This window comes from Chaetodon trifascialis, chromosome 9 (assembly GCF_039877785.1).
Source record: "Chaetodon trifascialis isolate fChaTrf1 chromosome 9, fChaTrf1.hap1, whole genome shotgun sequence".
In the NCBI taxonomy this organism is placed as follows: domain Eukaryota; kingdom Metazoa; phylum Chordata; class Actinopteri; order Chaetodontiformes; family Chaetodontidae; genus Chaetodon; species Chaetodon trifascialis.
In genome coordinates this window covers 26,077,966-26,083,965 of record NC_092064.1, presented here as the reverse complement: position 1 = coordinate 26,083,965, position 6,000 = coordinate 26,077,966, and the positions used below count along the sequence as shown (strand labels likewise).

Below are 6,000 nucleotides of genomic sequence, written 5' to 3'. Positions count from 1 at the left end.
ATTTTATTAAGAAAGACCCATCAGCCTCAATGTCTGCACAGTTAGTGGATGATTTGAAATGGATGAAATGAACTCATGCCACCCTGCAAAAACAGAGGCATCTGCTGTTTTTCACTCTCACTGAACCAACTTTAACATTTCCCATTCTCAAGAAGGGTGCAAATAAACAAGCGAGCAGATTTGAACCAGGATATCTGGAAGTGGCAGACATTGCTGTGATGCCACTCCTTGAAACTAACTGAGGGCCACCTTTCCTCTCTCTCTCTCTCTCTCTCTCTCTCTCTCTCTCTCTCTCTCTCTCTCTCTCTCTCTCTCTCTCTCTCTCTCTCAGCACCAGTGAGACGGGATGCTGCGCTGCAGAGAGAGCCTCAGCCGGCTGCAGCGGCGGAGCCCGACCGAGCAGAGAGCAGAGCAGACCCCCGACCACCGCGACGCACAGCGCCGGCACGAAGCTCCCTGAAGTGGAGGGCAAGGTTTGGCGCTCGAGGGGAAAGAGCTGGAAGAAATCCTGTATTTCCTGCAAATTGTTTCACTTGAGGATGTACTGTTTACGCCGGCGAAGCAGATAGAGCGGCACAGGCGAGGACCTGGACTTGGTGTTCGTAATATTGCTGCGTGCTCAAGCGCTATCATCTGGGAGAGGAGAGAAAAAGTGAGACGAGGGACGACTTTTTTTTTTTTTTGTATTTCCGTGAGTAAACAGTTTCTCTGAAGCGTTTGTTTTTTGCTCGCGTTGGCTGCAGCTTATTGTGCAGCTGATTGAGTGAACGCAGGTTGTTCAAACAGACAAGTTCTGCTGACAGCTGCTGATCACAGTGTGGATGAAAGCCCCTCACAGCAGCTGGATAGTTTGGGATGGTGTCATTTAGCTCCATAAGTTTCTAACCTCTTCCTCCTCAGTGTGGGTTATTTCTGCTCATGCTGCCACAGTAACTTCTGCCTTTTCCTGAACAGTGAATGGACACCAAATGAGGCGTGTGGAGGTGATGAAGATGCACAAACACACCACACAAAGTGAAATGAAACACCTCTGCTGTTTCTTAACGCCTTGAGGAAGTTGAAATAATCTCTCCAGGTCTGAGCTCAAATTAAAGGTGTTCCACAGTGACAGCAGAGATTCTTTGAAATGCATTAACAGTGAAGTGTTTTTGAGGTGTTGCTGCTTTTGGAAGGAGCTCACAGGGACCCGTGGAGGTATGTTGTGGAAGAAAGGAGCTCTCATGCAAAGGCAAAGGCAGGTCCTTCTTGTTTTTTGGGGGAGTGCATCTTTAGGTTAGCAGAGCAGGAGGCTTAACACACCACTTACCACATAAGTAGACCCACAGGAATTATCTAATCAGAGATATGCAAATTTCCCAAAGTCTAATTTTGTGGCTTCGCCGCGGTTGAATGTTTGGTATAATGCTGTCATCTGACTGCTGGTGACAGTCAGGGTGTGCATTGTGGCTTGAAGGCACTCAGACTCCTGTTTGATCCTATTGATCTGTCTTTTTCAGGGCTGTGTTTGGAGGAAGAGGCATTATGGAGCTATTATTCAATTAGGAGTATGATAGCCATTTTTTTTTTCTTGAAGTTTGTGTGACTTTCTTGTCAATGATTGCAAAGCGGTGGCAGATAGAAAAGGAAAATACAACCTCTTGAAGTGTGTCTGCTGTCAGTAAATCCCCCTGCTGCTGCTTTGTCTTTTCCTCATCTTTAATGCAGGTCCGTTCACACACACTGAGAAACATCACGCTATTTTAAGGCCAGTTTCTAATTTAACCTGCTTTAGTATGTCTCAACAATATTCAACACTCCTTAAGGTTTAAAGCATGAACATTTGGACCAGTTTCCCTTTCTAAAAATACTGGATTTTGATTGCTTGAGCCACTCCAGAATTTGACACAAATTCTGTTCAAGTGTAGCGGCACTTTGGAAACGCTGCTGGTAGAAACATCAAATGACAGATGTGCAGGTCCAACATGTGGCTCGGAGGCTTTCACAAGAAAAAGGAAAAAGTTGACAATAAAGAAAAAATATGATAATTTTCTCTGTGGAGGAAATTTGTTTCCGTGCTATTCTGTGAGGCTCAAAATTTCCTTGTGACACATGTGGCAGTGCTGACCCCAGAGTTGACTTACATACTATATGATGTGTGTGTGTGTGTGTGTGTGTGTGTGTGTGTGTGTGTGTGTGTGTGTGTGTGTGTGTGTGTGGGTAAGTGAGAGTGGGATATGCACAGAAGAAAGCAGCCCACTCACTCTCTTTTTGCTTGGAGCACAATTTCATTCACATTCTTTGATGGATTGTGAGTTGAGAACATGTACTGCGCTGTGGTCGTGTTATATCGTTTGCAACATGGACGCAATCAATATTCAATTTTGCCACCATGTAAAGAAATTCCGGCCCATTCAGCGAAATTCTTCAGCTTTTTGTTGTCTTACGCAAACTGCTGTCTTTACTTTTTTCAGGTTATTTTACCGACTAGTAAATGCTTTGGCTGTTTGACGCAAGGGTGCTTTTCATATGCGTAAAAAAATACTAAATGACGCCTTAAATTCACAGCAATAACTCTGTGATCTTTGACTGTAAATCAGTGCGAAAATCATGTAACCCACGTCAGAGTCTAATGCCGCCATCGCTTCCTGCTCGCGTTATACAGCATCCATTAAGACTTAATGATGGAAGTCTAACTTGAAGTCATGCTTGTGAGTTCAAATGGGCCATAATTTGCCATAATGTTAATCTAGATATACTGTATATTTCATGAGATCTAATGTGCTTGAACGATTGTCATCAGGCCACTCCAGCACTTAGTTTAATTTCCTGAGATCATCTGAAAATGGTTCATCTCACAAAGGGATGCATGGCCAACGTGGCCAGACGCAGTCCTAATCAAAGGGAGCGTCACCTGCATATCAGGGGAATGGATGGAGGCGATGAACAGCTGTGCCTGTTTGACTTGGCACAAATTAGAGGTTATCCCTATCCTTATCGGATGTAAATCAGCTATTTGCTTGCAATGCATGCTTTCAGATGTTTGTGAACCTACTTGAGGCAGGTGTGAGATGGAATGCAAATGTGCAGATTGGTTAACCTTGATGGAAATGGAATATGTCTTCAAGTTGCAGCTGTCCCATCCTCTTAAATGAAATGGTTATTGACATGGACCAACAGACATGTATTTAGGGTATAGCTAATTGAAAGTGACAACTCTGGTGAAGGCTAGCCCTCGAGACACAATGCATACCAGCAGCGACAAACGATAGAGGCCGGGGATAGCAACTGTCTCACCGAGACAATGGCACCCAAGGGAGCCCTGTTCTCACTGACAAATCAGAGACTAATAAAGTGAAAATAGACAAAATGTCTTGCAGATCACACTTCATACTCAGCTTGTCCCTGTTGTTTATATAATGCAAGCAAAGATGTTTAAAGACAGTGATGCGGTATCACACTGTGCAGGCTGTAGAAAGCGTATAGAGTCAGTCTACAGAGCAGTGTGTGTTTCTTCCTCTACAGTGACAGTGTGTGTGTGTGTGTGTGTGTGTGTGTGTGTGTGTGTGTGTGTGTGTGTGTGTGTGTGTGTGTGTGTGTGTGTGTGTGTGTGTAATGCTGGGCATCCTGAAATCTGTAAACAACATGTTTTCCACTGTCCACAGAATCCAAGTAAACCGTAGCAGTGACTAAGAATATAAGTCGCATCCTGCTCAGATATGAGATGACGTGCATTTGTTAGATTAAAGAAATTATTTTAGATCAGAACAGTTGGTGTTCTTGACAGTGGCAAAGTCCTCCTTGGCTGCCTTCCTATCTAGCACTTTGTTTGTATGGGAGGCCCACTGGTCTTGCAGAGCCTGGAAGAGAAACGTCCCTCAGGACTCATCTGACAACTTAATTTCTATAATTGCTCGGAAGCATCTGCGTGAGAAAGACCGACTTTCAGCACCCTCCTCCACTTGTCACTGCCGTGAATGACTTGGATTTGATGTTCAATGAGTCAAGCAGACAATCTTAAAGCATGTTGATGTTGTCATACTAAGGCATGTGTGAACTACAGAATAAGCACTGTTAATCTGATTGCAGCGTTGCATCCGTCTTACAGAGGACAGATTCATGTGTTCGGCTCTGATCTGTCTCTTGTGATGCAGCCGGCAGATTGTACAATACATCCTTGCGCTATGACAAATGTGGACATATGTTTAGCTCGGGTTTCAGCTGGGAGATTCACCTCCATTCGTTCATTAATGCAATAAACAAACAGAAAAGAAAAATATGAAACAGAAAAATGCAGCTTTACGCCTTCTGAATTTCTCTCTTTCACTGAGCTAAGATGAGCTGAAATGACCTTGTTAGCTCATCGCTTCATTCAAACTTGATGGAGCTCACTGAAACCATCTTGGTTAGTCTTTCTGTTGCTCTATCACCAACTCTTGATTGAGCGAGTAAGTCGTGGTTGCTGCGTCTGGGTTAGCTAGCTGAGCAGTCTGTGCAGAAGCCCTCATTTGTTCTTCTGAGGCAAAATAAAATGACAAAAATCGCCCTACAGCCGATATATTTGTCCAATGGCCCAATCCGGTGTTAAGCAATCACACCATTAACACGAGCGACGTGTCAGCGTCTGTGATTGGCCTTTCTCTCCTGATTTCTGCAGCTAGCTATTCCTCTGGTGGTTAGCGGCTGATCTGAATGGCTGAAGTAACTTGTTTTGGTTATCAAATGTGTGCCGCAGCCCCAGGCCTGTTAATTATGCAGCCCGCTTATCTGTTTGTGTTTGTGGTGTGCTCGTTGTGTTAACTTTGAGCAAGTCACCTGCGGATACCCAATGGCTGTTTGTGAGAATGTCAAATTAATTGCTGTTAATGTTATAATTGCATGTATGGAATGAGACGGTGTGTTTGTGAGTCGTATTTAAAACAAGGGAAGCGAAAACACACCAGTGATTTATCTGTGTGGCCTCTATTCATTAAGATTCAGTTATTGTGGCAACAAAGCAAACCTTTTGCCTGTAGTATTAAAATCTGCAGCATCACACTTTACTCAGAGGATTTCTCCTTTCATCACATTACTCGTGTTGGAATAAGTGGTAGTGGAGTAGGTTTGATTTGTCTTTGGAAAGAGTTTGTCAGTGAAGTGAACATCAAGTATTGTGGAGATGGTATGGAGAGAGTGGTGATGATGGTGATGGTGGGGAATAGCCTGAGGATGGAGTGTTTTCCAGTAGGCAGCTCCTGATTTTATGTGACAGTAAAGGGCCTTATCTTCCAGGGCCATGATGAAGCACAACACTCTTTGATTTTTTATCTTCCAAACGTCTAACAATCTCATGCTCTAGACAGATTAGTGAGATGAAGGTGTAAAAATGGGCTATGTGGTTTCTGGGGAGTCAAATGCAGCCAAATACAGGGTCTAAGGCTATATCTGCATCATGCTGATAGCACAAAATGAAAGATTAGCTTAAATTACTGACGTGCTTTTGACCTTCAGGTTCAAGAAAGTCAGAAAATAAGATGTGTGAATAGGAGTGAAAATACGATTCGTCTCCTGGGATGATTTCATTATTTTAGCATTGTAGCAAACAATGTTGTGTGTGGCCGACGTTAAATGGGATAAAAAGGGGAAGTTATGTGAGGTTCTCGCATAAACTTTGGCTGAACTTGTGGCAGCAGTATGTTCTTGTCTCCTCGTCTACGATCAGTCCATTCAAAAATCTGACTTTTTCAGTGCTGTATTGTAAGAGAGCATCTCAGTCCTCATGGTCTCTTCTGTACTCTACATTTATTTATGTTTCTTATTACCTCAGACAGGTCTTCCTCTATTTCTGTGTTATCTTAATAACCTCCAAAGAAACAGAAGAGCATCGACAGTGTCGGCAGAAATCAACGGCACCTCAAGAGGCCGATGAATTTTCATGTAACATTTATTGTTGTACCTAATTATGTGGAATTACCTTTTTGCATTTTGATCTTTAACCCTAATGAAAGTGTCTTCAGGCCCTGTTGATTAACAGTCCTGTTTGTC

The 6,000-nt window shown here is 43.3% G+C and overlaps 1 protein-coding gene across 3 annotated transcripts in view; it reads left to right on the top strand.

The window, feature by feature from the left end:
• Positions 1 to 332: 332 nt before the first annotated feature.
• Positions 333 to 6,000, top strand: part of cntn5 (contactin 5) — an 87,512-nt gene continuing 81,844 nt past the window's right edge. For 2 of the 3 annotated variants that reach the window (XM_070970015.1, XM_070970013.1), the window contains exon 1: positions 333 to 691. The gene's annotated coding sequence lies outside the window, so the exon portion shown is untranslated. The remainder of the gene's footprint in view (positions 692 to 6,000) is intronic. The other variant, XM_070970014.1, reaches the window with a different exon arrangement.